The sequence below is a fragment of the Ostrinia nubilalis genome, chromosome 15, assembly GCF_963855985.1.
Source record: "Ostrinia nubilalis chromosome 15, ilOstNubi1.1, whole genome shotgun sequence".
NCBI classification, from domain to species: Eukaryota; Metazoa; Arthropoda; class Insecta; order Lepidoptera; family Crambidae; genus Ostrinia; species Ostrinia nubilalis.
In genome coordinates this window covers 8,257,182-8,284,212 of record NC_087102.1, presented here as the reverse complement: position 1 = coordinate 8,284,212, position 27,031 = coordinate 8,257,182, and the positions used below count along the sequence as shown (strand labels likewise).

General features: G+C 35.4%; 2 long non-coding RNA genes across 3 annotated transcripts in view; both read right to left on the bottom strand.

Moving 5' to 3' along the window:
- The window catches only part of LOC135078481 (uncharacterized), a 58,022-nt gene that overhangs the window by 2,865 nt on the left and 28,126 nt on the right, over positions 1 to 27,031 (bottom strand). For both annotated transcript variants that reach the window (XR_010258625.1, XR_010258626.1), the window contains exon 2: positions 1,215 to 1,535. This is a non-coding gene — a long non-coding RNA (uncharacterized LOC135078481). The remainder of the gene's footprint in view (positions 1 to 1,214; positions 1,536 to 27,031) is intronic.
- Positions 24,946 to 25,867, bottom strand: LOC135078480 (uncharacterized). Its single transcript, XR_010258624.1, has 3 exons — positions 25,621 to 25,867; positions 25,240 to 25,510; positions 24,946 to 25,144 (listed from the first exon to the last, which is right to left on the bottom strand). It is a non-coding gene; the product is annotated as an uncharacterized LOC135078480 (long non-coding RNA).

The following is a 27,031-nucleotide window of genomic DNA, read 5'->3' as shown; positions in this document are numbered from 1 at the left end:
CTTTTTAACGTCGTCACATTTTATCCTTGGTACAATTTTCTGCAGCGAGGGTGTCATTGAAAAACCGCTTCTGTTTTAATGAATTCCTAATACACGTAGGGTAGTTAATACAGCCAGTTTACTCAATTTAGTTTCGAACTTTGAGCATTAAGTCTGTTGTACTGTTTTGAAGTGATACGTTTTTCAGTGCAGTGAACACTTTACACTATAAATATCCCACTAATCGTCGCCTACGCCGCAAAGAGGCGAACATCATACAAACCGTCAAAAATTTAGTTGTTTACAGAAATGCTCCATTCTTAAGGCACTATGTCGTTTTTTGCTCTTCTGTAAAATTTTATGAGGTCCACACAGCTTATGACCGCAGTCTGTGGAGGAACACTATATTATGTATGTAGTCGCGATCCTCATAAGTGAGGGACCGAGGAAGAAGAAGTATAATTTTATAAAAAAGATTCGCCCCTTTGCGACCGACGTAATGTGTGTGTGTGATGATGATAGATGGATGAATGTGTACTCTTTCAAACAAAAACTACACAGTTTTGATGAAACTTTGAATTTCACGCAGGCGATGCCCCGGGCTAGTAGATTTTTGAACCTCTTTGCCTGGCTGATCTCTTTTGACCTGTCCTAAGGGTGAGCCACTGGTAGTTATACAGTACGTTTAGAAACCGGATAATTAGAGCCTGCCCCGGATCACTTGGTAATTAAACAGGATGCGTCGGAGAAAGGAACGCATGCACAATTTATAAACAGGATGTTTCTATTGTTTTTCTATGATGAAGACGCTCTTGAAAAGACGCCAATACACTTGCAGTGTTAATTTCCTATTTAATCACAATGGTATTAACTCTTGTTCTGCTTCTGTATGCTGCACAAGCTCTTAATTAAGTAAGCCGTTTTACTTTAGCTTAATTATTATCGGTTTCATGGATACTTTTTTCGTAAAAAGGTAACTAAAGCCTAAAAATTGTAAGATTTCGACATCTCTTGATGAATAGTAAAATAAAAATGCTGATCCATTGCTAATCCTGAGGAATCTAAAACATTTGAATGTTGAATCCTTGCGACACAGTTTTATACTACTGCAGGGATCATAGTTTTTCTATTGCACGAGTATCTTTAGCCTTTATAGTTGTTGAACCAAATAAATTATTATTATTAATAAAACATATATTGAATTTGTGTAAATTAATGAAGATTAAAATAATTACCTTGGGCACCCGCACCGCTCCACGCCTTCGCTTACACTGTACACACTCCCGCGCCGCATCCGCTCGGTGCCGCGCGCCGTCAGTCCCGCGCCCGCATCCACCCTACCCGTCTCGCTCGCACCCTCAGTCCATCTCACTGGCACTAGCTCCCATTCCTGCTAGTCCACCATCCTCTACCCTACGCGTCCCGCCTTCGCATCTAACGTCTAACTACCCACTGTTCACAACAAGTTCAGTTCACTTGTCAAAAGTTTTGTATCCACCATTTCGTTGTCCAATCCATTGAAAGTATTGACACTATTCCACTGCACGCAGACTTATCTGAAAAGAAGGAAAACAATCTATTAGGTAATCTTATTTGAAAGTTTTCATCTTAAACCATAATTGATCAAACATTACTAATTAATTGATTTACTTAATCGTTTCAACTTCTTTGTTTTAATCACGAGTAAGTGGAAAACCCAAAATTTAAGATTAATGGTAAACATTTAACAGAATGTTTTCGAACGATTGTTTGAGTTGGTAAATATACTAGAACAGCGAACTATCAACAAAGGTTTTCCGTTATCGTCTACAGATCTGGGAAACCCTATTTTATCCCTCCCATCTCTGACGGGAATAATCGAGTGAAATTCGGAAAATCTATGTCTTCAATTTCGCCCGCAATTCTAGGGGCCAAGCCACTTTTCATATTCGAACGAGAATTTCGGTGAATCTAAAATTAATGGATCGCTTCATAATTTTGGTTTTATAGACTCTTTTCTACTTTAATATTAATACCAGGATGTATTAGCCTAATAAGCAATTTATTATACAGTCAGTTTAATCTCAAAAGAAATAATGTCTACACAAAAGCGGGGCTTAGCGTAAGCAGCCCACTCGCTGGTCTGAGTAACTCGCCTAAGTAATTCCAAGTAGAAATCAAACTTCAAACTTAGTCTAAATCCCTTTAATACTCCTTGCAGTATGATTAAAACTCGAAGCAGATATTAACTTTTTGTTGAGGTTAAAATGATTCTTGAAAAGAATTCAGAAACTTATCAGGTAAATTCAGCATTAGAGTAACAAGAGAAATTAGAAAAATAGAAAACCTATTCAGCAATAAATGCTTGACAATTAAGTAAAAATTTTATAAATGTAAATTTTTTGTAATACATGTAAATGCCCTTGCATGTATTTGCTACAGTACAATTTACATCTAATAACAAGATGTAAATTAGTCAAATTAATTTTAAATTCGAAAGTATCGTCACAAGATACGTTTTAATATTTAACTCACACAATTTATTACAGAGACACTCAAATATCGGATATAGAGCACATTCGAGTACCTCTCCTATATTACCTAACTTCGTTTTCATCTTATAAATATAAATTCCTTTTTCATAACGAGTGAAATCTTTCATGTTTTCCTAAAATGAGCGCCGTAATATTCAGGCGGCGCGTGTCCGACACTTGTTTGCGATACTGTGTACTGGACTAGGGAGATATTAAAATGAGTATCAACCTTCTTGGGTATAATTAAAAACGTTTGGAAAACGTGACGATACGGAACAGAAGTTACTATGTGCTTTTGTATTGAGCGGTGATTTTCATGCAATCTGGCTTATTGAAAAGTATGTTGATATTGTGGTATCGATTCTTAATCAAAATTACTTACTACGATGTAAGCCGAGTGTTATGATTTCATGCGATTTGCATAGTCGATCTTAAGTTAGCTGTAATAAAAATTTAACTTTAAGTAAAGTTTTATGTACATTTTGTAGTTTTATTCATTACTATACTAGTCTCTCAGGTAATCTTAATAATGATAATGATCGTACAATAAATCACAATTTGTGGAGAATATTATATCACACAGAACGTAGCCGAATACCAATAACAAAGCCGTAGGTACTAACTGCGAATGTGATTGTTAACGCTTTCATTTGCCAAAAGCCCCAGAAGGAACATTGTACGATTTAAATTCAATGGCCATTACGGAGCTTATTTCGTAAGATATACACCGGTTGCTACAACCTTACACAATGGTCACATTAGGTATTCTAGCTAGAGCATTCAACATCAGCAAGGACTATGGCAAAAGAAATTTAATTTCCAGCGTTCCTTCTTCCTCATCATGCAAAGTATATTTTAATAGCCTTTCCCCGGAAGATTGGCCGCCATAGCGGAACTAGCGAGGCGTTCATTTGAGCCCGTAAAATGCAATTTAGTTAAAAATCTGATAAAGTTACGGAGGTTGAAGCAAAATAAAAGCTAATTATTTGATTGAAAAAGAAGTTTAAGCATGGATAATGAAAATTTATGATATTTTTCCTTGGCGAGTCAACCAGGAACCTAAAAAATCTTTTAAAGAAGTCTTTTATGTAATTCCAATTTAATTTTAGGTTCCTTAGTTGATTGATATGCATATAAAAATCTACGCCGAATTGAGAACCATCTCCTTTTTTAGAAGTCGGTTAAAAATAGCGCAAATCGCAATTGAGCTCTCTGATGATAGTCAAAGTAACTTAATAAGTCTCTCGGCGATATTGAAACCTACTAAAGCATGACGACATGCCGGCAGGTCGTTAGAACTTGAAACCTTACTGAGAGAAGTTTCAAAGATAACTTTTATGGTCACACTTTGATCAGAAATTGATATTTACTCGTAGTTATAAGAGTAGTCTTATTAATAGACCCGATAAGATCAGATGTATATGACGTTCTGCAAAATAGGTATACAGGGTGTTGGTTTTGAACGTGGGTTATACTTATACCATATTTTGATAAGGGTCGTGACCTCAACGTTACATATCACAGGACGAAAAATACTAAGTTCTTCTCAGGTATTTTTCTACAAAATAATATTTAGTCTGTACCTGCACACCTGAAGCCTTGGTATATTTCTTAAATAGCAACGTAAAAATTTATATCAATTCGAATAACTCTGATACAAATAAGTAAACACACGACGTTATTAGTAGACGTGATTTGGTAAAAGCTTTTTATATTACACTCATCCTCATAATGTAGTTGACGTAATCGTGTAAGCAAATATAAGAACATGTGTTCCATTAAATGAGACATAAAATGATAAAATATAGCCAACGTTCAGTGGAAATAATACTCTTGCAAATAAAAAGGATGTCAACACATCCGACGCTGTAGGAAAATTAGTCGTGGCCAACAAATCACGGGAGGTCGTATATTTTGAGGGTATTTTTATTGCGCTGCAATAAAGGTCAAATTGCTTGAAAAAATTTAGAGCGTAAAGACAATTAATTTGTCGGAGCGCCTTCAGGTCTCGGTTTAAGACATCTGGACACTTGGGTTATTTATTGGGACTATTATTCAGGAATGGCGCCAGCTGTGACGTCACACGTGCCGATGGACGGTTTTTCCGCCAGTTCTAGCCTCTAAAATGATTACCATGATTCATTCTGCTCATCTCGTTAACCTTAATGGTCGGATGATTTGTGGACGCAATTCGCCAGCTATTATTTATTTAAGTGGGCGCCGAGTGGTATATTGAATTGGAAAGATACAAAAATGAGATGGTTTCGCAGAAGGTGTAATAAGGTATGACATGACATTTATTTCAGACTGAAAAAGCAACTTTCAGATTTACAAACTTTTAACATTAATTTCACTTAATTAGTTTTTGGTGTGCATTTTTTAATAGACTGTTTCTTGTTTGCAGTACCTATCTTCTTATTATATTTAAATCAAAAGTAGTTTTAAAACAATATTATGTTTAACTAACTTATTTTTCTTGTAGTTAATGCTCAAAAAAGTTTTGTCCCGAGCAAATCATAAACTGTGATTTGGTACTGTTTTAATAAAAATTCGCAAACTTCCTTTTGGGGCTTTGAATAAATTCAAAATGTCAACGGGCATAATGAGAAATTCGCTATTTTTATGGGTAATCAACGTTCCACTGCGATGCCAAAGCTTTTTATTCTTTTTGTTTCATAATATCTCCCGAGGCGTGCGGATTTGTCGCGAAAACTTTTCTTTCACCAAAAGGTTGTTAAATTACTGGAGTTCAGAAAAAGTCATTTGAAAACTCGAAAAGTTGATCCCATGCGTGCCATCATCACTGAAATGGAGACACAAAATGAAGGAGTATTAGCAAGCTCCTTAATAACAAAAAAAAGTACTTATGTTCTTGTGCTTTATAAGCTTCCGTATTTCAACATTTTTAAAGACTCAGAAACAAAATCAATGAGCATAGGCAGTGATGTCGGATGAAAAAATCGAAGCGAATACGTAATCTTTAACTTATTTTTCGTTGATGTAGAGAAAAATAAAGTACAGACTACAGCAAGTCAAGCTATACACAGTGGCTTCTTATGCCGTTGTAATACAGGTTATTTTGCAACAAAAGTGTCTGATGTGCTGTTGACTGTCCCTAACGAGCCGAATGCGAAATATTGTAAGTACCGAACTTTTATTGGTGTTTTACAGCTTTCGTTATTATTCTGGGAAAGCGCTCTTCACCGCTCTCAATGTAAACAGCTGGCGACCTGGATTGTCATGGCTATCCGTAGAAGCAATAGTAATAAATCAAACAATTGAAATATGATAAATCTAATATGAATAAAAGTCAGTTTATTACACCATTTATGACTAAAAACGGCTGGATCTAATTTAACGATCTTTGATTTGTAGGCTTCATCTGCGCCACGAACCTACCTAGCAATACCTAACTATAAATTTACGAAAACAAAATTATAAAGAAAATTATTTTTTATATTAATGTGGTCTGGAACTCGGCCATCTTCCTCAATTGAAGCTCACGTCAAGCACAACTATTAGCTTTATTTTCATTAAATAAAGAAGTCTTGCTTGATCAAACACATTTTCATGCGTCGAAAGAAATCGTGACATTTTACGACGGTCCCTATGATAAAGATTTTTACAATGTGTATGTTTTAGTTCATTAATAAATGCTCGTACACAATAAATGCATTTACGAGCCCCACACCACAACCACATTCGAGGTAATGGAAACATTAAATGAATCTCCGAACGTAATAGTGTAATAACATTATCACGAACTCAGCCCGGGCATAATGAGCGCATGGCAACACTCAAATATCTAATCAAGGTCGTTATGACCCGGATTTATGATTATTAAAGTCGGAAGGAGTGTTAAGAGCAAAGATTTAGGGGAAAAGGATCTGATGGGCCATAACTTCTTGCGGTAAAGTATCGGTAAACGTGTGTTTATCGCCGATCATATATCGGAGGTTACTCGAGAATTCTACGGTGGCTGCGTGTATGCTTTATTTATGATTGCATTGTATTTCAGATGGTTATTGCAATAACGCTCTGTGGTTTCATATTGTTTATTGAATGTCCAAGAATAGGTTTTGAATAAAGACATTTTGTGTGCTATGGACAGTGCCAAATAAACAATATTCTATTCCATTCTATTCTAAATGCTTTAAATTGTCAATACAATACGAACTGTGTTATGTCTTCACAGACGAGTCCTGATGAGCAATCATAAGAACCACACAAATAAGCTGAGGTATTTGGGTGAATAAAAGATATTTTCTGTCTGCTCCGAAATAGAAATTAAGGTAATGAGGCCTCGCACGATTATTGGATACTTTTTTTTCTAAAAAAGTCCTATTACTAACCGGATCTAGACTTTAATCACAACACAGTAGCATATGTGTGCGTAGCGTGTAAGTTAAAATAGATTGGCTTACGTAACGAATTGCAGTAGAGTCACAATCAAAAAGATTGTCCCAATAAACAATAATTTGAAAGGGGCGGTACTGCCCCGCCCCTCGACTGAACAATGCGATATCTAGACGAACTCCCACGCACCTGTCCAATCTACACCTTATATTTTAATGCCACCGCATTATGAGCATGTCATTCAATAAATTACGTTGACGCTAGTTGCAATTCATGAACTACCTACTTTAGGCTCGGTCTCCACCAAAGCAAAAGAGAGAGGAGATGTGTTATAAATAACCAATCAGATTTCCAAACCGAAGCTTTTTGACCACAATGACAATCACACCTGATGGTAAGTGAGATGCAGCCTAGGATGGTACATGTGTTACGGTCAAAATGATAAATGTGAAAATTATGAATAATCGCCGGTTATTATGAATAATTACCGCATGATTTGGTAAATGTGATTAATATGAGGTCATTTATGTGTGTATAAAACTAAATAACCTATTTTTCACTTTAAATCAAAACATTATGTTATAGGCATCATGGAAAAGTAATATTATGCAAGAAACATTCCAAACTCATTATGCCAAATTATATTAATATATGATATCAAAACGTTCAAAAGTTTGGCTGTACACGAGCACGTACACAAGATGTTGTTCTCTTTTATGAAATTTGTTAGTACTAAGATCGAATTATTAAATAATCACTGTTAAATGTGATTAATTTATCACTTTTACCGCGACTGACGGTAATCATTCATAATAACCGGTTATTATGAATAATTTTCAATTTATCACATTAACCGTAACACATGTACATAGCTGCCCTGTGGCTGAGCAGAGAGGATTATGTGGAAACAATGAAATCTGATTGGTTATTGAAAACCTAACTCCTTTCGTCTCCTCTCTTCTCCGCTTTGGTGGATGCCGGGTCTTATCCCCGGTTTAATAAACTTTTAAAATTGCATATTGCGAAATTTTGTAATGATTTTTCAATAATGAAGCTCTTTGCTTGATGAGGAAATGTCGCTTAATGAAATGTAAATTAAGATTCGCCGCATGAACATTATATTACCCCGATAACGCGTTGATTTTGTGGTGATGCGGCTGGCTGCTCTTAATAATATAAAGTGCAAAAAGCCCCAAGATCGATTCGGATGATACTTACTTACTTTGGTACCATATACGGAACAAAACCTTTCTAAATTGGCTTAGTTTGATTCAACGGAGAGACGCCTTCGGCATTTTGTTGTTTTGTAGATAATAGGACATGTAATGATGTAGGTACTTATTTTGAGTACATGGCCATTGGTGATGGATTATTACGTGTATTTATTTATGAAAATGATACTGACACGGATATCTCGATTTACATACTGGTAGAATTAAGAATGCGTAAGTGGCCATAAGTCACTAAAGCCTAAGTTCTAATCGGGGTGTACTAAATCAATGAACCTTGTTCCTTTAATAAACAATTTACGCTATAAAAGGCAAAAAGTTACTATTGACTCGATACTCAGCAGAAAAAAAAGAATTCGGTGATAATATGAGCCTTAACTCCTTTAAAATAGAGCCGTAATAAACAGACATCGCTCCATTCTTTTACTCCATCACTGATTTTTAAAAATCTGTCTATTACACAGAAACAAAAAAGGATCGACAAGAGCAGAACCGTTAATTTGTAACTTTTTAAAAGTTGCGATCGTTAAAAGATTCTCTGCTGCCAGTAACGTTAAGGATGGACGGATTGTTTCGAAGCGTACTCGTATAACTAGATAACCGATACTATAAAGTTTATGAAAATCAATTTGCGGTGGAGTTAATAACTTCAAAACGTTATTAAACTTCGCGCTAATGCAGTGTTGAAGTTCATTAACTCAGTATTTCTGCAGGCTTCTGGCACAATGGGCGATGAAAAGTCACTTTGAGGGATTCATTGTCTGAGTTTGTATGTAAAGAAACCGCGTAAAGGCTTTCTGTGTGGCTGTAAATAAACAAAGTCAGCTTAAAACGCTTGGATTAGCGGCAATGCTTACTTGGAACTTTGGAATTAATGAAGAAAGTACATATACGAGAATTAGCATTTGCCTCTGTTTACATTTACTTAATTAAGAATATTGTGGCGGTATTTGATCTATTTCAATATATTCATTTAAATTAATATGTTTAATTATCTACTTCGTTAACTGCCTACAGCCAACCTGCTTGAGCTTGTTCATAGAATTTATGCATAAATCTTAGAAATTAAGCAGCTGATAAATAATATAAAGTCATGTTCTTGACCTTAGTGCAATAAATAAATGAATAACTGAGCTGGCAAAAACACTTTTACAACGCAGGATTAGAATACAAACGAGATTTATTATGAAGTCTAGACATTCACCGCAGACAGATGAAAATGATTTTCATAAAGAAATGCAACCAGCAACTTTCCTAATTACTTCGAAGCTAGAATCGCGCAAATCCACGAAAACTCGTAAGAAAAGTTACATTAGCTGCTTAATATACGTTAATGCTACCTTAATGCAAAAAGTAACTTACACGAAGCTCCTTTAATTAACAAAAGGCTTAACGGCGAGGTAATAATGGCTCACATAAGGCGCTATCTTTGTTTTTGGCAACGTACCTAGCCTCTTGGGTAGTATAAACAGAACAGCTAATTGATTTGAAACTCTTTGGAAGAACATAAAAACTAACTTTCGAACATTGAGTTATAATGTACTACGTACTAGAGAAGACATGTCAACTAGACTGTTTCTGGCACGCAAACAGGTCCATGGACCGAAATTCAATTATAGTCTTTTTCACGTAAGATGATCCGTATGACACTTCAAGGTTATCCATATTACGCATACTACATATGCAGAATATTTTTGAAAAAATATTTGTATTTTATTAGCAATATAATAAAAAAAAATAACTACCTTGTCTTGAAATATATAGTAAAATCTGAGTCTATTGATTATATTTTAATTAAATACGATGTAAAAATATTTTTTATTTAATGTACGCAATGTGTGAAACGGAATAGATTTAGTGCTGGGGTATTTCTTGTATAATAAAATCGATTATTTCCGCGTTTCATTAATCGATTGAAGTGAATACTTAGTTATTAAAAACATCACAAAAATCAACTATATTTTTCGATTATTGACTTTAATAAACGCATTAAAAATAAATTAATAGTTTTTAATTTAAAGAAACAGAACCAGTACTTTTTAGGAATCGTTTTTTCGAACACGAACCATGAAATTTGAATATTATCAATAAAAAATTGTTACAATAATATTTGTAATGAAAAAAAAAACATGTTTTTTGTTAAATAACACCTATACAAAATATTTCTCTAAAAGTAGGTTTTACTAACTCTTCGAAAAAAATCGATAGATAAATCGCTATGGTTTAGTTATGTGACATCTCTAAATCTTTCAAACTCGAAACGTCATACGGATCATCTTAGGTGAAAAAGACTATAGTATGTGCTCAGCGGTTGCTGTGACAACACGCTTGAGTGCAGTTTTGTTTTTTGAAATATGCCATCCTATAGACGAAAATACTGTTCAAATAACTCCAGATACATATTAAGTAAAAATCAAGGAATGCCTTTTTACCATTAAGTTGTACATTTATGCACTTTAAAACACTAATTTAATTTTAATTTGTTAATTACAAGGCGTCACCGCGGCGGCAGCCATTTTACGAAAATTTCAAAGAATAAAAATCGCAGACTTGACACTGACGCATAAATTAGTATACGAAAGGAAGGTTATAAAAAGATTTTTTTAAAGATTATAAGCACTTTGTATTGCACAAATTACTAATAGTCCCGTCCAGCCCCTTGTGTTAAGCTAAATAAGCTTGGGTTACGGGTGGGCTCACACAATAGTCGTGCGGCATCATGGATCAAACTTGTTTGAATCTCACTGCTGTTGTTCGTATGCGACTCGTTAGTTAGTAAATCACCCTAATTATTGACACTTAGCTCAAGAGATAGGCTAAAATTATAATAATTGTACAGTGTGTCTGGTCACCAGTGTCCGACCCGTTAGGGCGCAATAATATGATCAATTTAATCGACAAATCCAGTATTAAAAAATTACATCTATTTTAATTTTATTAGTTTCTGAGTCCGGATGGATTCATTTATTTACCAAATCTACCGATGTACAGGACCTATGAGTATAAAAGTGATTCGTTCGACAGCTGAAAAAGTAAGCAATACGTTGTCATCAAAAGCTTCCATTTAAATTTCTTAGAAACACTTGAACGTAAAAAAATGATGCTTCTTTTTAGATTTTTCAATGTTACAAAAAACTAGAAAGTTTTACATTTTTAGATGCACTAAGTCATTACCTAAAACTGATATACCTTGGCTTTAAATCAACTAGTCTAGGTGCTAGCTACACAGGAGATGCAGCGGTGAAAAGGAGAGGTGGAACTATTCCCACCTCTCCTTTCTCCTGAGGTAGAAGTTACGGGACTATTCCCGTAACTTCTACCTCACAGCTATTATACGTGTACTCAACCACTGAGATAGTTAACAATAGAGACAATAAAATAACTGAAAGTTTCTGACTTTCAGTTATTTTATTGGTTCTGGAATGAAGGCGTGGGTCATCCCTAGCTTTGTTCCTACCGTGACGAGTGGGAATTTTTCTAAAATCTCAAGATGGACTGACTGAAGATAGCAGGAAGACGCTGGGTGCAGGCCACTATCAACTGGGCGATGTGGAAATCATTAGAGGAGGCCTTTGTTCAGCAGTGGACGTCCAGTAGCTAAAATGATGATGACGATGTTTCCTTACAGTATCCAATTCAATAGGCAGAAACTAAACGTAAACGAAGTGTCGCCTCTGTAATGGTATCATTATCTATAACTCATAAAATTTCGTGCGCTGTTGGATGACAGTTTTAAACTAGAGATGGGTAATTTTTTTATCGAATTAGAAAATACCAGTTAACGATTCTCAAGGCGATTATCGATTACATTAGATTTTAATCGGGAAGAAAAATAATTAATGGCTTAAGCATCAGTATGAAGCCCACACGCACTTGTAGCACAAGTAACACGATTAGCCTCAGTCCCCTCAGTTGTGAATTCGGAATCGCCAGTTGTAATTTTAAAATCGCATCACAGAGTGAAGTAACTAACACCAAAAAAACGGCAGAGCGAAGTGATTTCGAATGTTTCAACTGCTTCGTTTTGTCACTTGTCTAGGAGGGCTAATTTTAGTCTAAGGGAGGGGAGCTTAGATTACATTACAGGAAACGCACAATATAATAAAAGAAAATAATGTAAGTAGCTGAACCTTTTTGCTATTGAGCACAATGAAAATTTAACACAATTTAGCCGATTTGTTTATTTTCACAATCGATTCACAATGTCTATGATGAGGCGACCGCAGGAACGTCACTATTCGTGCAATCCTATCAATGAAGTACGACATTTTCTGGTGCAGATTTTATCGCCATAAATTATGAAACTTGATAGTCATGGATTTGACTGACAGCTGTCCGTCAAATTCCCGCCCCGCACCCCGCACTGTACATATTTTGTTCGCGATGTCTGTTCTATACGTAGTAATATTACTTCAATGCTTTCGAAAACAAATGTTTATGAAATTGTTAAGTTATGAGAAAATAAACTGTGAACAGTGCTTAGTAAATTATACAATAGTGCATATGCGTTATCCCATTAACTTACCGAATAAACGTAAACCGGCAGCGCGCATTATATTTAAATGATTATTGCATCTGGTACAGTTTATTGCCAAAACGCACAACATTTCACTGAATGAAATGAAATATTTATTTAACATGGTGTTTAAAATATCAACTGTAACTATGTCTGTTTGACGATTACGAGTAAAGCACAAAAGGCTGCTTTAGAATTGATTTAGATTGATCTGAGAATGTATGCAATTGCCTTAAATACTTAAAACTGCACTGTGTATGTTGGTGAGATAAACATCAGCGGTCCTCTTTTAAGACCATTATCTATCCTATACGACATGATGTTGTGATCGTACCGCCTGATGATGTTCTGAGAATATGTCATTGTGCCTTTAGCCTAGGCGCAGACCACCGATTTTTCGTCGGCCGATAGTTTAGTCGGACAGTTGGTCTGTACGGGCATGTTTGGAATTGCACGCATACAAATTAGAATCGGGCCCAAGTATCGGCCGACTAAAAATCGGTGGTCTGCGCCTAGGCATATAGTAAGTAGGTCACAAAACTGGATAATTACTACTAAAAAAAATATATCAGGTGCGATTGCGGTCAAATAACTGGCTTGTCTTCTACTATATAAAAATAAGTCGGGTTTTCCTCCCTGACGCTATAACTCCAGAACGCACGAACCGATTTCCACGGTTTTGCATTCGTTGGAAAGGTCTCGGGCTCCGTGAGGTTTATAGCAAAGAAAATTCGGGAAAAGGGGGTAAAACAGGATCCGCGCGTACGAAGTCGCGGGCGGCCGCTAGTCTATATATATAAAAGAAAGTCGTGTTAGTTACTCCACTTATAACTCAAGAACGGCTGAACCGATTTATCTGAAAATTGTCAGGGAGGTAGTTTAGAGCCAGGAGAAGGACATAGGATACTTTTTATCCCGTCCGAAATTAAAAAAAAAGTCTGCTTATTTATTGCCATTAAGGCGGAACAAAGTTCGCCGGGTCAGCTAGTTTTTCATAAAAAAATGTTGCTGATGAATAAATAAAAATATTATTTCACAACTGCAGTTTATAAGGAAGAATCCATATAGGTTCACAACTTGAGAAGTTATATCTTACATAAACTGGCTGACTGTTTCCCGGCTGTGGTATTCCTACAGCGAATTTTTATTCACTTTATTTCGCTAAGAAACAAGGCATGTTTTTGTACAAGACATTTGGCATGATTAATTCGCTGCTTTCCTACTAAGTATCATCTGTTTGCGTGCACGAGTAATTATTTAGAGATATGAAATATGTCATGCGATTCATTAATCCGTTATTAGTATGAAGATTAATTGGGAGATAGAGACCCGGCTCTATATTTTGTGGTTTCATAACCACTATTACAGATGACAAATTACGCTGTTGTGTAGTTTATACGCTCTTTTATTAAAAGCTCTTGATCCAAACCTTCTTACATAAATAATATACGAGTACTATTTGGTAATTCTACAACAGTCGCGTATAATGTATGTAAGTACCTACGTACTTAGTAGGTTATTGGGTGCAGGTAAATGCTGAAATTAAAAAATTAGAATAAATTGCGGTAAACCTCTGCGAATTCCAGTATAATGAAACGGGTAATATTTTACGTGCTCGTACTAATTAAAAGTAAACACGTAGAGATATCGTGTGGGCTCAGTATTTAGGTGAACAATCGCATAAACAACATTACCGTGTCACAAGTAGGTACAGTCGTGATGAAAAGTCTTGTGTGAAAAATGGAATTTTGAAAATTAGCGTAAGTCTAAATATATGTGACAAATAAAATGAACAAAAAAATGAACAAAAAATACCTACTTCTTTGCTGTTCACTGATTAAAAAATTACATACTACCTAAATAGGGACATTAGGGACAGCAGCACTGATATATTTTTTTGTTTGACAATTAAAGAAAGCTTACCTTTGAGGTAGGTTACAAGTAATAAAATAGGAAAAGTATTTAAAGTGAATTCTGAGCTTAATCATTACTGAAGTAAATATCTGTTATCGGTGCTGTTTTAGGAAATAAGCTCCGCTAGTTACATTTCCATAAAAATAAAGCTTATAGAGGCTGCATTACTACAACAATTGAAAGCCCTTTGAAAGTAAAACGTGGCAAGAAGGCGTCGTTGCGTAATAACCACTAATTGAAAGAACCCTATGAAATAACACATAATGCGTAGGGTAACGCTGCATCGCATTATTTCCCCGGTGAGGGCTTAAGGCTTGGTATTTCTGCTAAAGTAGGTATTTCGCGCTGTCAAAATCTGCGCGCGCAATACTTCGCCGAAGACAGCGCGCCAAAGAGCTCTCGCGGCTACACAGTATAGAAATACGCAGTTGGTTAGGTTAGGTTGACTTCCTTCCGTTCAAGCGTCACACTCACAGCACTTTCTAATACAAATCATATCCAAGTGATACAAATTAAAACAACTTTCAAAATTTTTGGGAATATATTTTAGAATCGAATAAATATAGAATATAACCAGGCCTGGCTCACTCCGCGCGGTACATCCGATAATTACCTACAGCGAAGCGCCCCGCCGGCGGGTATTATATCAGTCGAGTGTCACGCGCGCGCCCGTCGGGACTTGATGTTTTGCCTTTAATAAATAATTTCTTTTGAATACAATTTATGATGTTTTAAGAATTTTATCGTTAAAATATTAACTATTACCTTTCCGTGTAGGTAAATGAAACGGAAGAGTAACATCGATACACCAAATTACGACAAGCTAGTTCTTTTACCATAATGCATAGGTATCCCAACAATATTCAGTAAAAAATAAATTATTGCCAAAGTACAGCGAGTAACATTAGATTAAGTGTGCAAAGCAAAATACAAATATGATTTTCGGGTGACGCCTCTCGTTCTAGGATGTAGCCGTTTCGTGTTTGCGTAGTAAGTAAGTAGGTATGATGTCATTCTTTCTTCTGTGATAAGTAGTAGGTATGTTTAATTTATTTGTCTTATGTTAAAATAGGTATGAATGAAGACATTGTATTAAAATAAGTACTTTTTTATCCTAAGTAGGTATATTTAAAATGTTATTTTTACAAAGGTAAAATAACACTAATACTTACCTACATACGTACCTCATTACAAATACCTAAGTAGATTAATTCTATTTTTTCACTATACAGCATAGCAACCCTAACAGCGTAAGAAGAGTTCAGAGGCACGCGATAGAAAAAGACAAAACTTGTAGGTGAATAAAATTGTAGGTACGTAGTGCTGTGCGAGCTGAATTCCATTGTATCGCGTAAGTAACTGCCAAAGTAAACACGGTTCAAAGAGGCGTGGCGTCACCCGACCTTCCGGAAGTTCCACGCCGGCTAAAAGAATTTCAAGATTACGTCACCCGACCTATCGGTAGATCCTCGGGAGCTTGAGCGATTGGAAAAACATTTTATGATCAGTTACTCGTAGTAGCGATTATTTAGAGCTTGGATAATAAATTATAGTTGTTGCAATTCACAAAGCTTTGCATGTGGTTAATTACATTATTCAGTACACGCATCAATTTTGTTCAGTCTTTTTGTTTATTAATAAATAAAAATATTATAGTAAAATTGCATACATATTTGTTTGTATTGGTCTGGGTGTTTTCTTTCCATAATTTATGTATAACGTATGTACGGGGCTCTGTATCGAAAATCACTATGAGCAATAAGCATCACACACGGTTACCTGGAGTGCATTACCGCAGCAAAAAGCTTGCCATCATAAATGAACGGTATAATATCGAGGTTTCGTCAGTACAGTTGCGAACAAAGGTGTTTGTGTAGTGTAGTTGAGTTGAGAGGTCAGATTGTTGAAGTAATAAAACGAATATTTTATTTTTTAAATACATTTAAAAAATAATTTACATTACAGATAACAATGAGAGGATGACATTGCAAGGTGGTGCCAGTCAAGTCTTAAATCCGTTGTTATATGCTGCATCTGCCATGTTTTTGGCTAAAATATTCTTCTATCTTGCAGTTTAGACTTTTATTACAGACCTCAGACAGTATTTTTGGAAAACTTTTACGCATGGTGGAGGAAGGGACGCTCTAGAGACTCAAGTCTACAAGGAGTCAGTTATATGAACTCCAGTTTTAAATCCGTTGACATCTGCTGCATCTGCCATCTTTTTGGTTAGAAGATTCTTACATCTTGCAGCGTAGACCTTTAGCTATAGACCTTAGACAGTATTTTTGTGAAAATTCTTACGCATGGTGGAGGAAGGGACGCTCTAGAGACTCAAGTCTACAAGGAGTCATAATGAACTCCAGTTTTACATCCGTTGACATCTGCTGCATCTGCCATCTTTTTGGTTAGAAGATTCTTCCATCTTGCAGCGTAGACCTTTAGCTACAGACCTTAGACAGTATTTTTGTGAAAATTCTTACGCATGGTGGAGGAAGGGACGCTCTAGACACTCAAGTCTACAAGGAGTCACATGAACTCCAGTTTTAAATCCGTTGACATCTGCTGCATCTGCCATCTTTTTGGCTAGAAGATTCTTCTATCTTGCAGCTTAGACCTTTAGCTACAGACCTTAGACAGTATTTTTGTGAAAATTCTTACGCATGGTGGAGGAAGGGACGCTCTAGAGACTCAAGTCTACAAGGTGTCATATGAACTCCAGTTTTAAATCCGTTGACATCTGCTGCATCTGCCATCTTTTTAGCTAGAAAATTCTTCTATCTTACAGCTTAGACCTTTAGCTACAGATCTTAGACAGTATTTTTTATTATTTACTAGCTGACCCGGCGAACTTTGTTCCGCCTTAATGGCGATAAATAAGCAGACTTTTTTTTTATTTCGAACGGGATAAATAGTATCCTATGTCCTTCTCCTGGTTCTAAACTACCTCCCTGACAATTTTCAGCTAAATCGGTTCAGCCGTTCTTGAGTTATAAGTGGTGTAACTAACACGACTTTCTTTTATATACATAGATTTGTGTCAGTGTGCTCTTCTAAAGAGTGTAAGACGATTGTATGTAGGTACTATTAAAATATAATTTTAACTCATTGGTTTTGTCTCATATTTGAGGAATGTACTATGTATCATGAGTAGAGTCTTCGTTTAAAAGGATGCGAACGATTTAAATTTCAATAGGTAGACCAAATTGATAATTTTTAATTATCAAAATTTAAGCTTTCTCCAGTAACACTGATATTATTATACTGCGACTCATCAAAGTCATCATTGTCAAAAATATTGACAAATCGCGAACTGTCACGTCCATAAAACTGACACGCGTCCGTCCTCCGTAAGCGCCACCGCGCGACTGATTGAGATTGTCCAAGCCGTCATGGACGATTTTTTCCACATTTTTTAACATAGTATCCAAATAAGACGCAATATAAAAATTTCATCCGTTAAAAGCCCTCAAGTTATTTCTGAACTTTAGTTTAGTAAAAGATTTAGAATCTCAAATCGCTTATTTTAAAAATAAAACCATAAATAGAAAACGAATAGAGGTAACTTTGGGAATTTATTCTATCGAGTCAACTTCATCAAATCGTGTTTCCATCCGTTAATAGCCCTAGAAAATATCCTCAACTATGCCCAATAAAAATCTTAGCCTTTAATTTTACTGTTTAGTACCTCAAAAATGAAAAATGAAAACCTCATTTTCGCCATTTTCTCTGCTACCCGGCCTTAATTAGAAAAGACTATGGCTGGAAAGACTCGTTTTCTATTATGCGAAGAATAAGTATTACGATGTGCGTGATTATGACGCAAAGCTTAGTTTGAAGTTTAATAAGGAGTTTCAATAGATTCGTTGCGTAGCTATAGTCGTGGCTTTTTCGAATAAAGCTTGGAGTGTTTACAGTTGTGATTGGTATAAACGACAGCACATTACATTTTACATTTCTGCTGCTAAAACTACCTCACCTATCTAAAACTTAACGATCAATTTGCTAGTCTAACTAGTAGTTATTTTTTCTTAGAAAATAGATATTTATAATTGTACCTTAATAGAATATAAGCACAATTTTCACACTTCAAGCAACTATTTAGCCACTTAACTCTTCGTTCTTCGCCAACTTTTTACGACACTTTTGCCGGTGAGTGTACTTCAGTTCGCTCGCGCATCACATTGTCGGCGTCAAGCACTTTAACTCATTGCGGCTTACGCGGGATATTAATAATATTGTCGTGTTTAAAGAACGACAGCACATCAAGCTAAATACTATGGCATTATGTAGTTGTAATTATGCCAATTTGATTTATAACAAAACTGACAGACGCCTTAAACTTATAACACCCCCTCTTTTTGCTTCGGGGGTCAAAAATGGTAGCCTAACGTGCTTTCGATTCGACTGACATTCGATAGCATTAGATCATCTTCTAGTTTGATATGGTATTGTATTGATTTGGATTTTCAGCACCCCCTACTCAATTATTTAATTAATTTGTGACTTCACAAGCAGTCCAAGCTACTAATTTGGGCGGGCAAATGTGATAAATCAAATTATCGAGATCCGCACCGAGAACAATCAAATTTGAAATTACATTTCCAAGGACCTACCATCAATCTCGTGAACAGTGGACACAGGTTGCCGCAGGAGTGACATTGACATTGATTTAAACGGCGCGGTGCGTGATCTGTCACATCCCTGTCACTGATATCTGGATCACCCGTAACCGCAGTACATTTGACAAAACTGATAGTTGCTACAAAGGGTCGGGGGATATAATATGGAAATGGAACTTGTAGATACTTAATAGTAGTTACTTTTTCAGATTACATGCTTTCAGGATGCTAGATCCATATCTACGACTATCTGCCGAGATCTGGCTTTGAGAGAAAGGGCAAATATTTTATAATGTACTTTAGTCTAATGAAATTGAGTTCATACTTGTTTGATGCTATTTGCTATTCCGCTTTGCCGTATTTTCTTTTCTTGGTAATCGCATCATTTCCTTTTTGAACTATAAATACATTTTCGTCTTCATCCTTCAAACCGTCGTCCTGGCAATACAAATGTAATATTGTAGGCAGATTACGAGCCGTAATTGGGGCGTGTCGTGTCGTGATCTGTCACGCTGCCCCTTGTCACTGGGGCTATTTCACGGCTCATCCGTTGACATAAGCAAAAAGTAAGAAAAACAAAAACATATTTTCGCATATTAGGGTTACTTTGGAGCTCGCAACGATCAATATGGGCAATTAGTGGAACAATCACGAGCAATTGAGAAAACTGTAGCACTTTTTAAGGGCACCCAGACAAGTCCAAAATATACTTTTTTGATGTTACTCTAAGATGTTTTTATAGTATAGATACGTTATACCCGCTCAAGAATGGCAATGCAAAAGAGATACAATTGGACCTCTTGCATTCAGTCGGACATGATCGGTTGCCGCGAACAGCCACGAATGCACTTCCCGATTGCCTTCCTGATTGATTGATAATATGCCTTCGTGTGTTTTTAGTTGATGTACAAATTACACTGCCACTATTATGAACCAGAAAAATGTGTCATTTCATTCTTAAATACAGTTTAATTAGTAAAAAATTAAATTTTTATTTTTATTCAATTTGACAAGGGTTGACGGTTGAATTTGACATGTGAGCTAAAATCTAGAGACCACTGCCAGGGGAAGTTGGGGCGAATATCTATCACTTAAGAACTCTGCATTTAACTCACGGAATTGTTTTTCTCTAGAAAAGAATATTATTATAATTATGTATTCCTGTGTTGACACGTATTCATCCGAAATCGATAAAATCAATGCTATGGCTATTATAACTGTATGATTATAATGATTTATGATCAAACGAAAAAGACTTACTCGAGGAACAAAATTATAGCAGAAACGAATAATAATAATTATTTATTATCCTTGGACATTTTTACAATACGCTTCTAGTCCCAAAGAAATTTGATGTACCTGTATAAGTTTACAGTCTGCTAAATCAAAACTGTGGTTAATCTGAAAAATATGGGCGGACTATGTTTTCCTATCGAGGATTACATTTCAAAGCCTACAGTCAGAAATGCTACTTCCCGATCCCAAAAAGATTGCAATTTGTATAAATAATCGAATTTTAATGTCTTTTTAGGGTTCCGTAGCCAAATTGCAAAAACGGAACCCTTATAGGTTCGTCATGTCTGTCTGTCTGTAGCTAGCTAGAGAATATTCCACTTTTAATCTCAGGGTACAACCTCATAAATTTTGCACATAAAAATAATCAGGATTTGAAAACTCATTATAAAAGACAAAAAAGGCATAAGACTCAAGTTGATTTAAGGGAAAATAATAAGTTACGTTTTTTCTTGCTTTTGTTTAAATATTAGTTTGATAGTTCGTTCGAAAATACAATGAAGAATGTTCACTAATTTTGTTTTTTAGCTTTCTGTATTCTCTGTTAAAAATAAAAAATACACGTGAAAGAATTATTTCGATACGTCAATTAGTTTCCAAGATATTGAATTTTAAAAGTGCGGGCGGCGGCCAGCCCGCCATTTTATGCGCGTGACGTCATATTACAGTGACTGGCTCATATTTGTATGGGTGGAATCTTGCAAGCTGAATTAAGACCCACTTCCAGGCAACCGATTAAGCTGAAATTTCGCAAACACATGTGATTTGGATGACCATGCAATATTATGATGACATGGAGCTGATCTGATGATGGAGCTGGAAGGTGGCCATAGGAACTCTATAATAAAACGACTTAAATCCATCGATATTGGGGCTCGTTCGTTTTGTATTGATGAGTACTTTAATTCTATATAGTAATCAGGGTCTAATGATGGAGCTGGAAGGTAATTCGCAATAAAACGACACAATCGCATCAAGTTTGGGTTTGGTTCAATTTTAATTTCTGTGATGTGTCTGGGTGTTAATATGTATAATAAGTTTGTATTTACAAAAAAAAAATGTATTTAAGTATGTTTATATCCGTTTTCTAGTGAGCGGACACTGTGAATGTACGTCACGCGGGGTCACGTGACCGTCGGCGGGACTCAATATTTAAGCGAACTTTGAATGCCTATAAAATCATAACTACTGGGTATTTTTGAATGAAATAAAAACTAATGTATTTGTAAATGTAAAAGCTTAACTGTAACATAGGTTTCAAGTGATTTTGCATACCTAGTAACATTTTCAATTTAGGTTCTCTATATCTGTGAGGTTCACTCTACCCCATTCTCCTTTTCTGTGCAAAATGTCAAAATGAATAGCTGTCATAAAATAGGACTACTTGCGCCATTTTAAAATACAATAATGTAGGCGCATAACGTGTCTATTTATATGATATGTCATTGATGTTACTACGATTCTTTCGCCACTTCTTCTCAACACCAACCAATAATTTTAGCCCTACATTGTAGTGTGAGGAACGAATAGAACGAGTCTAGAAAACAATGAGCCTGAAAAAGAAACCACCATGTAAGTATGGTGGTACCGCAATGCATGCATCAGTGAAGAATTGCTGCGTAAATTGTAATAATTTAAAGCGCAGTTTTTGTAAAAAATAACCATTGGACTGAAGAGTTACTTTAATACAGTAAGATCATACGATATATCCGTAAGTAATACGAGTAACTATAATGTTTGATCAACTTGTCTCTTTTTTTATGATATGTTTGGATGATACTTATTATTTATTCTGTGCCCAAACTAAGATCATGTTTTGAATTAGTAATGTGGACAAGGACATCATATTCTGTTTTGCAAAAGTAAATCTCATTTCATTTGAATAATAAAAAACACGAGAAACAATTTACTAAAACTGAATCCTTCAAAGGAAGCGGAGTTAGTACAGTAACACGGGTTTATTTGGGTAAGGCGTTTTTGCCTGGCCGCGTAAAATCGCAAAGCGCAGAGATTTATCCCGGATGGGCCCATATCCCTGCAAAGGGTAAAATGAAAACTAGGACTACCCACCAATTTGCGGATCAATAGGACGGAAAGTTTTCATTTATGTGTCACTGTTTTGATACTTTTTATTTCATTTTCAGTTTTTTTTGCCTACATTCTATAGTATGTAGGACCTAATACGGATTATGAAACCGTTTCGAAATGTAATATCAATATATTATAGGTACAATAATTTTGATGATGATTATTAAATATTGTAAACTCTATTTGATATGGAAATGTGTAATATTATTCATTTAAACGTCATACCACTCGAATTTCAGCATTATTGAAATGACAAAAGCGTAGCCTCCGTTTAATTTCGCAATAATAAATCATATCATACAGGGTGGAATTTTGTAATGCCACCTGAAGAGAAAGTACTCTTAATACCTACTGTAGATAGAAAATTTTACTCAAAGAAAACATTCCTTTATTTTTGAAAAGAAATAGAACTGCATTCAAAGATTTCCAAAAATTTGCTTGCTAGACTCGGGAATCGAAGTAACTAAAATCTGATAAAAATTACACCCTGTATTTTTATTGCATCGATCGTTAGTAGGGTTAAGTATCTCTCAAACAAACTTGATAAATCAAATGAAAGGAAAACCATGAAAACTTTAAATTATTGTAATTATTTACAGAAAATTTTATGGTATGGTGGTAAATTTTCGAAAAATTTTAGAAAATCTTTGAATGCAGTTCTCTTTCTTTTCAAAAATAAAGGAATGTTTTCTTTGAGTAAAATTTTCTATCTACAGTAGGTATTAAGAGTACTTTCTCTTCAGGTGGCATTACAAAATTCCACCCTGTATAGGCCCACATTTTCGTAATGAATAGCGCTCTATTACGTAAGTGTTGACTATGGAAGTGGACCATTGACAATAACAAGTGCACTACGTTGACATTACGCTACGCTCACGCGATGTTTATTTTGTTTTCAACGGGCTCTGTTCCAATATACGCAAACCAACTGCAGTTTTATCGCGTTTATAGTATGCGATATGTTAATGAATAGTGATGAGCTTTGGGATCAATGGATAACTGGTTATGAGCCTGACATTAAAATTAACTAAGTAGATAAATCATTTACGATCATATTCACAAACGAAGCTTGCTTAAGTGAAGCAGCAAATCGAACACACAGCGTTGGATAGAGCTCTGTGATTGGTTCGTATGTGACCCTGTGCGTCCACGCGAATTGTGAGACCTTATAGTAATGTTTGTGAATACGGGCGTTAGTTAACATAGATTAACTATTGAAATAACTATCAATTAGGTACACTTTCAATTTATGTAGGCATTATTAATTTTTATACAATGTAAACTCTATTACAACAAATCTACTCTATCTAATCTACTTACTTAAGTTTTCAGTATTTTGTGAATTTTACCGTTGATTGTAGATGTGGTAATTTAAATTTTTTTTTGATAAAATCCTGGACATTATAATTACTCCTCTATTTTTAGTTAAAAGCCGCTCGTGAAAATTATACTTAGCGCGGAAGAAAATTAAAACAATTGACAATCGATATTCGATTTGCCAGATAAAAAGAAAAAGTTTCTTAGTGGCCAAGCGAGCGAACAAGGAGTCTGGCCTCAGATAGACAGATTATGCAAGGCATCCACTGATATTTCGAGTATAGATTCTCCCCACGAAACCCGACCTTTTTCTATTCTTTGTCCGTCCTTTTCTATTAGACAAATAAATAAATACTTAGCCGTTTTATTTTAGACATATTTCATGTTACTGGCACTCAACCGGATAATATTTTTATGGTACTCGTCCAGAATTGGCAATAAATAGCAAAAGTCACAAATATTAACATCTGTCTTGGTCATGTCAATTCCAATAGAGCCCGTGTTCGTTCGTTTTTTGCAACGGGCAGAGTTCCAATAAGTAAAGAGATATACACCCGTATTCACAAACATTACTTTGAGGCCTCATAGTGCGCGTTGACGCACAGGGTCCCAAAAACCTATTCATAGACAATACTTCAGTGGTGACAAGCACTATGCGTCCCTTAGAATGAACGCAAAGCTAAGGTAGACAGGGAGCTGTATTACGCAACGCATAGTGTCTATTTACGTCAAAATTTTTAGGTTATTATAGTTTTTGAGGTTTGTTTGATTTATTTATGGTTGTATTCGATTAATATCATCTTACAATGGATTACAGTAGTGAAGAGTAATTTGATAATTTTATCAATGAGCAAAGTAGAATAAGTACCAGAAAAATGATACGGGATTCCCAAAATCCCTTTGATTATTACAATTCAGATGGATTTAGTTTAGGTTTTCCAAAGATGGGGTACTTTTCATACTTTTACCACTGATATAAGAAGACCTGAGCAAATTAACTGCGAGAGGCCTTCCAGTGCCACCTATATACCTACCTACATATGTATCAGTTGCTAGTGGCAAATAAAACAAAAATTTTTATGAAGTTTTATTTTCATCAATCTTCAATGGCTAATTTAATTTTATGTATTTGTAAATCATGAATCTTTTTTTCATGTTCTAAAAAATTATTTTCTCTTGCTATCAAATTTTTTTCTCTTTGAAGCCCCAACTCGTGCAAAGCCTGGTCTTGTTGTATATTATTCAATGTGGTGCGTTTGATTCTTGATTCTGTCTTAATCTTCATTCTTGCTACTACTAATCTTAATTTCTTGATACCTGAAAAGCAAATTATGAATTTAATTCCTTTGAGTATACTCTGCTTAGTTATTCCTCATAAATCTACCTACTAATATTTTAAAAACATTACTTACTAGTGGGTGTTGAGAACGTTTGATTGATTCCTGAGAAAGTTCTTTCTTTCTTTGAGTCTTTAAATTATTCCAGCAGGTTTTCAGTTGATGTGTGAGCCTTTGTGAAACATAAATATGGTTGAGAATTGTAAGTCACTGTTAGATTTTCCCAGGCCTGCTTATTCAACTCGATATTTTAGAGAGGATAAAATAGGTATGCTTGTCTTCAATAATAGGCCGTTCTACAATCAGCAGCTCTCTTTCGGAAGAAGAAAACGGCAGCTTTTTTGATCTGAAAAATAATGATCGAAACACATGATTTTCACTATTTTTATTACTGCTCAAGACAGTGTTTTATTATTGAATGAAAATAAACAATAAAATCGAAGTATTCATACTAACCTGATAGTTGTAGTTTTATCCATATTTATTTAATTCATAAATCCACAAATTAATGACACTTAAAAACCATTGCACCGTTTGAATGACAGGAATGTCAGTTAGCGGAGTGAAGTGCGTAACATAAGCGAACCAATCACAGAGCACTATTCAACACTCTGATTTTGCATAGTCAAGGGTCGTCTAAGTATTGTTTATGAATTGAAAGGCTTGTCATATGGAACGCATTGAGAAATGTCTCATTTCGCATAGCGTTTCTGCTTTACATAGGTAAGTATCGTTTGTGAATACGGGTGATAGTCGCAATTCCAGCGTAGAGATGAAAAACGTGAGAGCTGAAAATCATCGATATTAAAATTATTCATCGCCTGGACATTGTGTGCAGGTTATTGACTGAGCGATTTACAAAAATTGGCGAGCTTGTGTGTGTAAGGATATTTGATAATATTTGTAAATCAATCGACTTTTCTTAGTTATTGATCTATTTACCTTCTAATGTTAACGATTTATTAAGTGGACTTGGTCATCAATTTCATAACAGCTTTCACAAATTCAACATACTGTCATGTTTTCTTTAGTATCGATATTGTGGTTGAATTTTTTTTATCTCCGTGACCATCACTCCAACGCTAAAGTAGTAGAGCTCGTCCCTAGGTGAAGCATTCCTATTTATTTTACTCGCAATACATCTCATTTTGTCGTTCCCGCCTCCGCCTAAACTATGTATCTAGTCAATAGGTTTGCCAATAATCGGGACGCCGAAATTCGGGACAAATCCACACCAGTTCTTGGGCGTATTCTTAATTAAACGGGACAACAAATTTATATGGCATTCTTACTGTCCTCTCTACCTTAAGGAAAACATTGCAGTGAGTTTTACGAGAAAGGAGTTGTAAAAAGACCTATTAAATGAAAATGATTGTTTGTTTTATTACACGAGCGTCTCAATGTTACCTTTCAGCAACAAAGAATTTCAATATTGGAAAAGGGTAAATGAGAAGTTATTAAAAGAAGCTAACATAAAATCGGGACACATGAATTGGGACAGTGACTTTATTACTCGACTAGCAAGACCGGTAATCCCATTTTCCTCTGAAGAAAAGATTTGTGGCCGACAACCGAATTATGGTCCCAACCAAATTACTAAGCAAAATATCATTTCATTGTGATATTACAATCTGTACGTCGACGACATCACTGTGACACTAGATCATATTCGTATTTACTGCCAGAATAAGAACGGGGTGAATATTATATGGGAAAAGGGTATTACTGTGGGTTTAGGGTCTCATAAAATACGTGTTACTTGTAATACTATGCAAGGCAAGGGCTACAATATTTGATGAAATAGGATCTTCAGATAGCCTCAGAAGATATTAGTCGATATTCGTTATTTTGGGGAAAATAATAAGCT